Raw genomic sequence first — 14716 nt, 5'->3', positions numbered from 1 at the left:
ACAAATCTAAACAAAACTTTCCAAAAAACAAGTTCATCCACTTCTCCCCACTCAGCTGTTTCCTGAAAAGTTGGTCCATCAAGTGGGGCATAGAAAAAAGGAGTGGAGGCAACAAGCTTTTTCCCATGCAATTTTTTGATAGGAAAATTTAGACAAGCATACAGAAAAAACAGCTGAATGGGAATACACTAAATTCGGCTGAAAGCTAAAGAAATTAAGGTTCAAAATGTATAGATATCTCTTACCACGGGACTCCTGAGGGAATACATGTGAAAAATCAAATTCTGATTGGCCAGGTCTGCAACAGTCCTGCAGGACTGAGCAATGTGATAGGCGGCTGCAAAAGGAAGAAAAATGTTACTGCTACCGTTACATGACTTGAGGTACCAGTCAACATCAACTTTTTTCTATGACATTATTTATGACATCACTGATGACATCTGAAATGATATAATTGATGACATCGTTGTGCATGATCGGGACTGACAAAAGTATAATTAGCACTACCATAAATTTCAGATGACATCAGTGATGTAATATATAAGGACAGAAGCGGCTCCTCAAAGCGGAGAAAGTTATGTCAGTTATGTCCAATTGGCAAATGTCCCTGTTTTTTATTTTAAATGGTAGTGCTTTTTCAGTGAATACCTATTTTTTTACATACTGTAATATTGTAATATGATATGTGGACAACTGCTAGGGTGTTGGGTCTTGGGGCCCGGCTTATAGCCAGGCCTTGTTCCCAACCCCACACGAGCGGCCAACCACCTGCCCCACACAGCCTTAGGAACCCCCATTCTTTTCTGAAATCTTTTTTACAGTCCGACGGGGCTCCCTGGGAGTCCCACAGGAGCACACAAAGAACCCAGCTGGATACATTTGAGCTCAGGCTGTTTTTCAGGGACCTCCCTCCATTGAGCCAAGTGTTCATGGTTCTCTTGTCCTGTCCTCTACTATCTGTTTTATTTTATATTCAGGACATGGGGACTTCCTGTCCTGTAATGGTGGATGAAACATTTTCTTTCATGTTGTGGCTAGCCAATCAGATCGCTCAAGTCAACAAGACAGTGAGTCCGATGGGAGCGATGAGAAAAAAAGCACTTGCGACCAATCAGATTACTCCAATTTCATTCATTTCTCGTCCCAAAGGTCTACCCTGGGAGTCCCGAGAGATCAACTGTCACTATAGCTATAAATTTTGAAACTTAATTTCTTAAATACTACAGAACAGATTTACACCAAATCACAAAAAGCAGACTTCCTGGGTAAAGATCTAACCCTCTATCAAATCTGGTGTAATTCTGTTCAGCTGTTTTGGCTGTCTCGTGGTTAAATTTTTCTTGTGTAAAATGCATGTCAAAAAACGGTTAAGGCCCCCCTTTTATTTTCATCCCCCACTTGACGGATCACTCCAAAAGTTTCTAGGAAAGAGCTGAGGTGGATAAACTTTGTTTTCAGAAATTCTTGTCAGGATTCTCAAGTGGCGCTAAAGTTATTAGCAAAGCAAAAAAGCTATTCCTATCAAAACTATGGCAGTGTGAATAGCATAGGAACAACTTTAAAAAGTTGTGTATTGCTCCTTTGACTTTGATCAGAGGCACTAATCTAGTAACAAAAGTGCATAGAATCTCAGGCTCGGACTGGCCTACAGTGCAATCAGGCAGTGCCAGAAGGGCTTGTCTGACAGGTTAATGTGTGGGCTGTTTTGCTGGCTGTTTGTATACCTTGGCGGGCCAGATGTTATTATTGATTCCCCAGATATTACCAAAAACATTGCCTGCAGCAAGCACAACTCCATGCAATCTTCCGTGCACTTAATCAGTGTATACGTATAAGTTCAAAACTACCCCAATTGGCAAACATGGGCCCCTTTTTTAGCTCAGTTGGATGGCCTCCTGATTGCCTCCTTGAGGGACACAAAAAGCAGGACACATGACTTCAAGAGAGCCCAGTTGACTATAGAGGACCAGACCCTGCAGGACGCCACACTGGAAAGAGACTTGGTGCCAAGACGTCTGCCATGAGAAGCTTGGGGCTATAGAACCGACCAGAAAAAGCGTTCCCAGTAGTTGAAAGACTAAGTGGCAGATTTAAGAGCCCCAGCGCCTCCTTGCGCCACATTAGCATAATTTCTTTATGCTAATGTGGCCCAACAAGGCCAAAATCGCTATGCCAAATTTACAAAGTGGCGCAATGCATGCATTGCACCACTTTGTAACCCCTTGTGCCACATTATGCCTGCGTCGGGCATAATGTACGCAAGGGGGGTGTTCCCCCGTTAGGAGGGCCGAAAAATGACTCAAAGAAATTTAAAAGATTTCTTTGCATCATTTTTTTCGGCATCTTCAATGAGCCCCTAAATACCAACATTCTGGTGCTAACCCTGAGCAGTACATAAATACCTTCAGAAATTCTAACACTATTGCCCACTACCCTCCGCCATGGTGTGCCGTATTTTAACTACGGCGTGCACATGGTGGCGGTAAGGGGGTCCAAGAGTTCACAAAGAAAGTGGTGCTACATGTAATATATCTCCACTTTTCTTAAATCTGGCCGTAAAGGCCTGATTTAGAGATTGGCAGACAGGGTACTCTGTGGCAAATGCAACACAGCACACTGTCCACCAAACCCTTGGTCCACCACCTCATTTGTAGCAGGGCAGGGCTTACATTTTCTGTTGACAGAGCCCTCATTGGCCTCATCAAAGGACATCCTCCTCAGATAGAGTAGGGGTGTTGCAGGAAGGACTTTATGCCATATGCCTTATTTAAGGTCGATGGTGTAATGCTTTTTTCCTGTCTATCACTGTCAGAAAAAACCTGGAGTCGAGGTACAAAAAAAAAATAATGACTCAACTCTGGGAGAAAAGTTGGGTGAACAACATCAAAACTGACAGCAGTTGTCCACCAAACGTTTTGTACATTGAAAGGAATCCCCATGATGAAGGTTCTTTTTGATGTACAGAGATGACCGCTGAGCCGGTGGTCATCTCTAAATTTGATGGGCGGTAGTCCATCAGGGTGGCGGATTTGATGTGCTCCACCACCCTGAAGGATCTAGTACCATTTGGCCCTCAGTCTGAAGGTAAAGCCTTTGACAAGATAGCTTGCTTTGAGTATATAACCTTGCTCCACTGAATTCAGTTTGAAATTACACCTAAGCTACAATTCTCCAATTTTTTTTGCTTTTTTCGATAGTGATTAACTTCTTTCTAGGCACCTTTTTCCTCAAAACTTCATTATCTCCAATTCTTTCTAACCTATGTTGATGTGAGTGTTGTATTTTTTCTCATTACATATTTCTCTATTTTTCTTAATCGATTTGGTAAGTTTACTACTGTGTTCTTTACTTTAAAATTGTTGGTACTGCGTGAACTTAAAACATACGTCTCTAGGGATTACTGGCTGCTTGTGCCTGAGCTACCAGGGATTGAGCGGAGATTCTCTCAAAAATGTGTTTCGGCGTAAAAAAAAAAAAAAGTTATTGAGTCAGTAGGGATATCCCTCTGTTAAATAATAACACCATTTTTGATACACACACATATAGTTCAAAGATCAAATTCAAGTTTATTGTCAGAGGACAAGAAAGGTGGCTTGAGCTAAACAATTTACACTGCCTCAGATTGCATGTGACAATTATTTTATATATATATATATATATATAATACAGTCGCCATAGCGGCTTTACATCTATGGCTCAGCACACGTTCCATTGAAAATGCATTATTTGGTTTACATATAGCTTTGCAAGCCTTTGACAACTCAATATAAAAGTTGGCCCACCCATAGGAAAACTAACTAAGCTCTGGCATGCAGAGGTTTTTGCAGAATCAGATGAAAACACAGGTGAAAAGTATTAAAGAGGGACCAAAAAAGTTCCTTTTTTTGTTTCCAATTGGAAATTTTACTCTCTGCTACTGCAAAAACGCTGAATGTATTTACATCAAACTTGGGCAGGAAAGTAGAATTTAACCGAAAAATCGTTCTGTTTTTGGTTTGGTGTAGATCTGTTCAGCAATGTTTTGACATATTACTGACAAAAAAAGGTGCTAGATGGGCATCAAAGAGTACAAATTTAGAGATACCTGGGGCGTTGAAATTCGCACCTGTAAGTTTAAGAGTTCTGTCGATCAATTTTGAATGCTCCATGAATATTTCATGAAATGTGACTGACTAATTATGGGCCTTTCACCATCTTGGAAATTGTGAATTCGACCAAACTCATGAGCTTTCCGCAATGGAAAATGATTTTACAAAGAAATGGGAAATACAATGACCAGTTCTTGTCCTCAAAGAGGATCAGACAGTTATCCGGAGGGATGGCAACATTTCTCCAATAATGAGAAGCAGTTAGGTGGACAGTAAACGTCAAATTCCGAAAATATAGAGGACAGCTAACATTTGATTTAAGGAGCAGGCGTCGTGTTCCTGAATTTTTGTGTTTTCGGAAAATTAAGAATTTGAAGAATAAGAAGGTTAAGTCATCAGGCCTGTGGCTGGGTACTGGGTCTGCTAGCAGGCAAAGGTTTTTAGGGCAAAACCTGGCCAAAGCGAGGCCCTGCTTCCAACCACTGGAACACATAACAGGTGGGTACCGGGCCTGGTCGGGAGCTGAGGGACTGGAAGAAGCACGGACTGTGGCTGTGCATCCAACCACTGATGTTCCGTTAAAAAAACCTGAAATAAGGTGACATTCTACTTCCAAATCAAAGACTAGAGAAACCCGAAATGCGCCAGTGAGTGTCTGCTACTCAATCTATAACTTATGCCTTTATCATGAAAACCATAACCTATCACCGAAGGACTGCTAATGACCTACATCAGACATCATCAGAAAGCCATCCATGAAATCACTAGTGATACTGCAGATGACTCTAGGATTACAATTCTGTCTGCTGTTAATATGGGTACAGTGCCATTTCTTCGTTTTGACGTGTTACCATCTCATCATATTACGTTATAAAGTACAGTACATGTGTTTAAAATGTCAAGCTCTGGTCATAGTGATAAGACACGACTGTAGATGTTTATGCACCTCTTTATTTAAACTAATTTACAGTGAGGAAGCAGTATTGCAAATTCCATCAGAAAGCAGAACCCCAATTCTCACCCTTCCGACCTAACTGATAGCACTGCCAAGAATTCCACTCTCACATCACACAAATAACATTACAGAGGTGCATCATCGCTGAAGCTTAGAGAGCCAACAGAACATGCAAGATGTAATACATACATCACTCCTCCACAATGAAGATACACCAGGATGCCCAACACAAAGCCACAAATACACACACAACATCCCTGTCAATCTGAACACACAGTGTACCATTCTACCACCTGAAAGACTGCTTCTTCACATGAACGGGCATACTTACAATGAACTGGCGCAACGTGGTGCTGCGGCAAAGTTGACAGCGCCACGCTGCGTCAGTTCTGAAATGCAGGGATGCTCCATAGTTACAAAAATATGGCACACTCCTGTGTTTCCCCTAATGCTAGTACTAAATTTAGCAACCACAGCCAACACAGGCCTCCTTGAACCATAGTGCAAGGGTGTCTGTGTTAAAGGGAAGGATTGTTTATGTGCAGGAAGGGACACCTTCCTGCACATAAACAATCTACAATGGTGATCTGGCACTTCTATGTTTGCTGCAGAATGCAACACACATACAAGTACCAAATCGTCATTATTTAATGATTGCTTATGTGCAGGAAAGGATACCTTCCTGCACATAAACAATCACTCACGTCGGTTTTGCTCTTTCTATGTGTGCTGCCTGCAGAATGCAGCACACATTGAAAAAGCAAAAAGAAGGAGAAATGAAATATTTCTCCTCTTTACACCATGCTAATGCCACTCCCGGGGTGGCGTTAGTTTTGGCGCTGCCACAGATGTACAGATTCTTGTAATCTCAGGCGGTGTTTAAAGCAATGGCTGTTACGGTGAAACGCCAACAGCAACACCCATTGAACTCCTCTCTGCTGCAGAAAACTATATCGGGGTCATATTTGTGAGGCGGGGTTAAGCCACAAAAAGTGGCGTAGTGCCACCTTGTAAATATGTGTAATGCACAGCGCCACTGTGAAGTTCCGGTGGCGCTATGAGGCTTGTAAATATGTCCTTCAATGCCTAACGTTGCAGTGTAAAAATAAGAGGGCTGCAAGGCCTTTTCTAATACTGTCCTAGACAAGTGACTTCACATTAAACTCACAGCCACCAATCATGTACCTACCAAATTAGTCTCAATATTAGCCAAACCAATGATCATTCACACAAGCACGTTACCACCAAATCAATATAAGCACATCCGCATCTTAACAGCTGTAAATCAACCACTCGTCTCATTTCTAACAAGCCCGATCTAGTCTGGTTTTATGTTCAAGATAAGTCACGCGTAAACGATATAATTCAATAACCTGTGAACATACATCTTCAGTCTATAGAGCAGAAATGTAAAACAAACCAGTGCCTTGCAACCATCACTCAACCAGCACTCTGGGACTCTTGGCTACCAAATAAACCTTCACTCAATAAATCCGAGGCCTAGTGTAATAAATGCTATTTCTCAACCCACACTCAGTTTACAATTGCATAGAATGGGATTCGTGCTCTCCTGCACATGTTCACATATAAGCACCTCTGCCATTGCGATCCCTTACAGTAGTCCACCAGTGAGATCTGTGACCGATCCGTGATCCAACACACGCAATACCACATGTGTCACTGCTCTCCATACACAGGTGTGATATGTGTGCTAATGCACACTGCCGCATATCTGCTACTGCCATCTTCATTAATTCACACACCAGCAAGATCCATGATCCGTCACACACAAAAGCATATATGACATTGCTCGATCTGCTGACAAGAAGGGAAGATCGCTGTGGGCCTGTGGCTAGGTGACATACACCGGTAACATGGTAACAACCTCAGCCACGCTGCATGGCAGCCCTGCTGCGACCAGATGGTCTCGGTGAAGGATGGAATCAGAGCCTGGTCTCTCTTAAGCCTGCTCTATTAATGGTGACCTGTGCCATGGACTAAATACACCAGGCTGTGTGCTGGTCAGGACTTGGCGGAAAAGTAGCAGGCAGGAATGGACTTTCAGCAGGTGTCACTTGGTTCCGTTCAGCAGATGCCATGCCAGGTACAGGTCACTCCTCTTCTTCCACACTTTCACACTCTGCCAAGATGCTGACCCCAAGGCAGCTGCCACGTCCACCGACGCAACTCCCAGCAGAAGAACATATTTTTAAACGCTGTATTAACTGGCACCTCCCTTTCTCGAATGACTCTTTTAAAAACGTCATACTTCCAAGTTCTAAGTGACGGACACAATTAATAGTCAGGCTGCAGCAGTTTGCAGTAACAGTGCAAAAAACCCGAAATATTTATTTACATGTAGCGGAGCAACCACCTGCCACGTACGCACGCACCATGTATGCATTCAGGCCTCGAAATAACATGCCAAAATAGTTAGTACACTGCATGGAAAATGCCCACTTATGAGAGAAGAAGAGTCCACGCCTTAGAGTGTCTGTAAATTAAAATAAGCTGACCTGCTCGTGCAGTGCACTCCAGATAAGTCAACTTCAGTCGTACCTTCCCTTTCTTTAGAACTTCACCTCAGCAGTCCCCCCTCAAAAATACTAAAGCGTTATATAAATGCATTACAAATCCAGTAAAATAAAATCAAACCGAACTCTGGAAGGTAATGGGATGTCTCTTGCCCACTCATTTTAGTAAAGTATTCCCCGAGACCTTGTATTAAACACGCACTGCTCTGCAGACACAGAAGTTGAGGGCGGGGCCTGGGTTTTGAGAGCAAATTCATAGGCTGGGCGGACTGCAGAGCCCTTGTGAACTGCATTAGGGGAGCCTGTACATTTATATGTCAGTATCAGATCAATAAAACGTTTAATTACCAACGGAATTGATTCACGTGTGTGCCTTCTCCTTTAATGGAAATCCTGTTTCAGATCTCCGCCCTGTGAACCAGAGACCTAAGATAATAGCATTCCTGGATTATAGACCGCAGTTAAGCAGCGCCCATACAGTCACGCCGCGTAATGTGATTTATTTAACCACACATTTAATGCCCAACGGTAATTCCTTTCCGAGAGATATTAGCAAGTACCAACGGGGAGCTGGGGATACAACGGACCGAGGAGAGGGAGGGGTGGGGAGAGACTGCAAAGCGAAACTTGACGGCAAGTAACTAGAGAAAATGCAGAAGAAAAACAGAAGACAAAAGAAACGAAGAAATAAAGAAATCATGTATTAAAAAAGGAAAAAAAAGAAAAGTAAAAATAAGAAAGTAAGAATGAGAAGAAAGAGAGAAAGAGTCGAAAGAAAGTAGGAAAAAATGTGAAGAACAAAAGCTAAATAATGGGAAGAAAGAATGTAAGAAAGAAAGTAAGTAGTTAGGGAGGAAGGAGGGTTGTTTTAATATCGTGTACGAATACCCCCAATTGGATCCTTGAGGTTTCACAACTAGCCCACGGATTCAGATGCCTGTTACTGACTTCTCCTTAGTCCCGAATAGTAACAGTGTATCTTTAGCCTATAGAAGAAAATCTCCTGTCAACCCCTCTGCTCGAGCTACCCTATGACTCCATCTGACAGGGAAAGGATAAAACTGCAGATTCACAAAGTAAATAATAGTCATAAATTACCGCATTTAGGGGCATATTTATGAGCGTCTTGCGCCGCCGTGGCGCAAACTTTGAACTCATATCTATGAGGCCACGCAAGGCCACTTGGCATGGCTTTGAATGGCCTCATAGATATGGAGTAAGGCAAGGCAGCGCAAACCTCTGTGATGCCTTATTCTGTGCAAGGGAGGCGTTCCATGGGCGCTGCAGTGAATGTCAGGGCTGGACTGGGACCCCAGAGCAGCCCTGGCAAAGTCTGTCGGACCAGCCCCCATATGGTGCACAGCGAGCAAGCATGACCACTACAATGTGGTTTGGGGGTCTAAACCCCCCCAAGAAAATTTGGGAAAATGGCATAAACAGTGCACTCTACAGCACATTTTTCATTATATATTTAATTGTACTTGTTTTTAAAGCATAGTAAATGACCTTACAGTGCACCAAGGTACAGCAATCTTTATTGGAGCTCTTCAATATTTCCCTCACCATTGCCCCCTAACAGTGCCTCTCATCTCTCCATAGCCCCTCTCTCACATGTATTTCATTTGTTTTATAGAGCCTTTCTTACCAGTGTAGGCAGTGATGTAATTAAACTTGAGGGTCACCCTGCAAGTACATGAAGGGACCCCCTCCGGATTCACTCAGGAGACCTCAGGCAAGAGAACTGTGCAGAGGGGGCCCCTGGAACTCAGTGGCCCCCTCACACAGCGGGGGCTGGCGGGAGCTTTGTTACGCCAGTGAGCATAGAGTGTCGGAGCACTTTACATCACACACATACAGGGACAATGAATCCTAAGTGTGTAAATCAGTGTACAGAAAATGTTGCATAAGATAAAGGGAACTGCAAGGTGTAGGATTCACTTGTGAACCATATTGGTAGGCATGTTTTAAGAGTGCTTGGCTTGGGGAAACATAAACTCAGGAGTCAGAATGTAACACCGTGGTTAGGGTTGACTTTACATCTGTGATCTGCATAGCGCACATTCTTTGCACCAGGCACATTAACCCGCTTCGCTACCTTAGATGATCAAAACTGCCACTAGACAAAACTCCATCTCTCTCCAGCATATAAATTAATCGCCTGAATTATCTTGGCTCTTTTCTTGTTGCCTGAAAACCATTGGTTATACAAGGAACTCTGCAGTGCTTTTAAAACTGCTGCACTGACACAAAACCGGCCCCCAATAACAAGAAAGGCCTTCCCCAGCCTCCTAAGGAAACACCTAATGCCCGGTACGGCCAGCCCAGCCTTGGTGTGGGTTTCCATGAAACACCCATGGAAATTGACGCGTCCCCAGATTTACAAGAGCTTGTAAACCTGGGGATGCACCATAACATTAAGCCTCCCTAGTTGAGGCGCAATGAGGAGAAATATCTTTATTTCTCCTCGTTTTTTCCTTTTTTTATGTGTGCATTCTGCAGCACACATAGAGATGTCCCTTCCTGCACAAAAATAATCCTGCATGTAATGCAGTATGGTGCAAGGATGCCTGTTTTTGCTCTAGGCAGCCCATTGTGTCCCAGAGTAGGGAGAAAGGACATGAATGCTATAGATATGGTGCATTTTTGCCCTTTCACTTTGACGCAGGGCAGTGCAGCAAGGTGACTTTCGGCACTGCCCTGCGCAAAATACCCATAAATATGCTTTTTTACGCTAAACAGGAATTCACAAAGACATTCCTGGAAGGCATTAATCCATGTACCAGGACAGTGATCTCCACACTCCTAAATCCCACACAAAAGTTTAAGCTGAAAATGGAAATGCACTAGCATTTCAACATGAAAGGCGTATTAAATAACATGGGCATGTAAACTGGAGAATGCTACAGTAGTAAGGTGGAGGTTGACCCATGAAGGTGGAGAGGATGTGGCATAACAGTCAGAGCAGCTGACTTTGGAACTTGGGAAAGCAGGTTTGAGTTTCGATGTTGGCTCAACATCCCATAATTCTGGGCAAATCACTTAATTTCCCTGTGCCTACACAAACAAATGTGTCCTTGTGTAATGTAACAGGTGCTCTAATACCTTTGGGTCATGTCTGCACCATATTAAATAAAAGTGGTGATCTGCGAGGGCAGAGTGAACAATGAGGTTCAGCAAAGAGGGGAACTACAGAAGGGTTGATTTGTGGCAGGATTGATTCATTATGATGGGTAGAAACATGCCAAAGATTGAGTTGGAGTGATTGTAATACATGAACAGACAAGAAAAGGATCCTCAGAGTAGTGGAGGGATTTGGGCTTGTGATGTGCTGACTGGTGTGGGCTCTGCATGGTGTTCTCTATGGTGCCCATGTAAAGTTAACTCCAAGCACAAGAATATTGAGTTATTGTCAACGATTTTGCTTTCCATGTATGGAGATGCTATTTAAAACTCCAGACAGGGTGCATTGAGATGGCTCGGAGGATATCCAAAAGGGTGCAATTTTCCACATGGCTATTGATTTTAGTGCATCCTGGCAACAGGGAGGCATGCTTAAGTTTGTTATTGAATAGTAGTATGGGGCTATAATGAAATTAATAACTATGCTGCAAATTATATTTCATTGGGAATGTAGGTAGTGGCACATGGTTAGCATATGCTTAATAATAATAACAGTATTATGATGGCACCACCAACAGGAAGTTGATACTAGTAGGCATGTCTCATAAAGGTTATCACGGAAACAATGAATTGCAGAGGATGAAGAAAAGTTGTGTACAGGGTATCAAACCATTTTTAGGACTGCCCTGGACAAAGTTAATCTGCCTTACTAGTCTTATATTTTCAGAAAGAGGACTGTGCAAGTAGTAGATCCACAATTATCCCCTCAACAGGAACCAACAACCTCATTGTGGCGCTTGACTCTATCAGGGTCGCGAGGCACAGCAGTCCAAAGTCTACTCAGGAGCGGCGGAGTGGGTCAGTAATCACCACTCACTGGCACGCAATAACACTCAATAAATAATTGCCCAGTTTGTGCTTTTTCTTTAGAAAAGGAAAAGTACATTTGTTGCACACACAGTACTAAATACTATGCAGTGATTTACAAAAATATACATATGTTGGGTGGAAATACCTTGGTGACACTCTGACATCATATTTGACCCCTAAACGGTCCTGACCCCCAAAAACTACAGTACAACCTTTCATACCATATAGCACATTGTCACATGTTAGGGTGTCACTTTAAGTAAAACATGCCTGTTGGCTTTGTCAAGGATACTACATATGTAGAACAAGTACTGCATGTCAAAATCCACTTTTCTATCACTGACATCAGTAATTACAAACAAACAAACAAAGCACCCACAGGACCAAACACTAGAGATCACTGCATATCAAGGTCAGAGAACAAAAATGAAATCCTCAGGAATGTTTGAAACTTAGGCTGAAAGCCTGGGGAGGGGGGATCATAATTTCCTTGACCCTTCAAAATTAGGGTCACTTTTGAATTCCTTTCAGGTTTGGAGGGGCTGCTGTACTCCCGCAGCCCCACACAACTCTCTTGCAAAAAGTTAGTGGTTGTAGGAGGCTGGCCCTCTATGTAGTGGGCAAAACTACGCACACTGTGTAGGGGTCCAGGCAACTACACTCTGTTTTGCAGAGGTAAAAACTAGGCCAACTAATGCTCTGATTTTTATGGTATCTTGGATGAGCAGTTCGGGTAATCTTGGAGAAGTTCAGAACATTGGTTGTACTCACAGTATCAATAAATGAGGCCCCACACTCAAAAGAATAATGAGACCAATTTACAAAAATTCTTTGGATTTTTATAACATTTTTAAGACCAAGATCATCAAAATCAGGTAAGTACTTTTTAAGGTATGAATTTGTAAAGTTTTAATAATGTTAGTCTTTTTGTGCGTAATTACGCACCATAGAAATCAATGGAAAAATACATTGAAAATTCACAGTAAATCATCACCAATGTGTATGTTGAGGTCATCAATGGGTACTCTTGACCCGCTGGAGAAGTTCGGGTGACTCTCGGTTCTGATGGGAGCAGCTGAAGAAAGTTGATGGAGCAGGTGCCAGGCCACTGCAGGGGACCACTTGTAGAAGGCGGACTTAAAGGTGAGTCTGATGGATCCCCTTGTGATGTCGAGGTCGCAAATGGTGGGGGACCCTTACTGCACAGCTGGATCTTTGGTACTGGGCACAGGGCGGCCTGGTGCAGAGCGAATCCGTGAGCAAAGAGCTGTGCACAAAGGTGCCCTTGGAAGCAGGAAGTTGGTCACTTTGAGGGTCGCTTGCAGGTCAGCAGTGGCACTCTGGTGGAGGTCTAACTGGTTCCTGAAGTCCCTTGACTGGGGTTTCCTCCTGGTCCTTTTTCAGTCCAGAATGGACTGTCCTTCTGGATGTCTGACGTGAAGGGACTAGTGCATAGGGCTATAGCACGAACTGGCCACTGAAGAGCACAGTGCCACCAAACTTGGCACACTGTCAGGGTTTGTCCTCATGGTCCAACGGGCAAAGTTTGGTCTGGCTGTGGTGTCCGGTTCCTTGGTCAGCAGTCGGTCAGTGAAGTGGCGTTCACTGAGTCTTTGGTTTCTTGGTGTGGAGTGATACCTTCACTCTGGAGGGATATCTCTGGTGATTTGTAAAGAGTGAAGGACCTCTGGGGGTTTATAGAGTCCGACCAATGTCCAAGCAACCCCTCAGTGGCGATTGTTGAGTCCAGGATGCAGCAGGCATGGTTTGCTACCTTTTCTTGATGCAGTCTCGAGCCTTGGGTCTTCTTTGTTGCTGGTCTTCTTTCATACTTGGAATCTGATTTTGCGGTCTCGGGATACCCACTAAATACTGTATTAGTGGGCATTTTAGGTGGTACCTTTTAGTGACCAATGGGTCATCTACCTTGGGTAGCTACACTTACTAAGTGACTACATCCTATGGGCAGAGCTCACTTTCATACACCTCAATGGCTCTTTTCCTTCCATCCAAGATGGAGGAAAATGAAATGGAGAGGTCACCTTGCATGCAACACCTCAAAGGTGGTGCAAGCTGGGGATGACTACTCCTCCTACACTTTGTCTGTTTTCCCACCGTTGCTCCTGCCAAATGTGGGGTTTGCAACTGGGGCGGCCATCTGATGCTAGCAGCAGGCCTGGGGGTTGAGTTTCAAGGGTGGTATGCCCTTTGAATCTCGCCAGCAGGGCAGTGCATATTCCTGAGGGAAGGGGTATTAGCACCTCCACCCAGGAAGAGGCTTTGTTCTGAATCCCAGAGAGCAGGATCTCTAATCCTGGGGATTCAGAATCATGTCTGGTGGTGGCAGGCAGGATGTGACAGGCCAGCAACCATGCCAGGGTATTTAGCATTTGCAGGGAGCACCTTTAAGGTGGTCCTGGGGTACATTTTGTAATAAATCCAATACTGGTAGCAGTTTGGATATATCATTCTTAGTTGTTTGATACCAAACAACCCAGGGTTCAGGGTAGCCATCATGTAACTGTGAAACTCGTACTGAGCAGTGTCCATCACATGCATTAAAATAGCTGCCCTGTTCACTTACTAAGTCCCAGGTTTGGTAAGGACACAGTAGGGACACTTTGCTCAGGCATCTATGCCCACACATGCCATATAGTCCACCCTGCCTTAGGGCTGTAAGGTCTTCCAGAAGGGTGACCTACCTTTAGTGCATGTAGTGTATAGTGGACAGGGCCACAGGATGTGTGTCATGTCAAATTTGTCTTTTAGGATTACATCAGAACACTCAGCCTGCAATGGCGGTGCTGGGTGCTTCTGGGTGCATGGCCCTAGAGGGTGGCACAATCTGGGTTGCTGCCTTCAGGGGCCTACCCTTAGTACCCCATGCCCTGGGTACCATCATGGAGCCTGTCCTTCCAGTTGGCCATGGTGTTGCTATCAGTCAATTCCAGTGTTCAACATTTTTGTGACTCCTTTGTACAAGAGTTTTACATCAGATTGGAAAGTTGTAGAAGCTAGATACCCCTGGTCAATCCTCCACTCCATCTGAACCGTGCTGCATAACATTTTGGGACACTTCACGATGACGCTGTTAAGTGGTTCCTGCCCGCATCTCCTCTGGGACCTCAGCTGTGCCCCTAGCTGACGTC

General features: G+C 43.9%; 1 protein-coding gene across 9 annotated transcripts in view; it reads right to left on the bottom strand.

Annotated features, from left to right (window-relative positions):
- Nucleotides 1–14716, bottom strand: part of GRIN1 (glutamate ionotropic receptor NMDA type subunit 1) — a 775019-nt gene that overhangs the window by 615143 nt on the left and 145160 nt on the right. The gene's annotated exons all lie outside the window — the stretch shown is intronic.

Source organism: Pleurodeles waltl, chromosome 6 (genome assembly GCF_031143425.1).
Source record: "Pleurodeles waltl isolate 20211129_DDA chromosome 6, aPleWal1.hap1.20221129, whole genome shotgun sequence".
Taxonomy (NCBI): domain Eukaryota; kingdom Metazoa; phylum Chordata; class Amphibia; order Caudata; family Salamandridae; genus Pleurodeles; species Pleurodeles waltl.
Note: the sequence above shows the minus strand (reverse complement) of the source record. Positions and strands in the feature narration are given on the sequence as shown.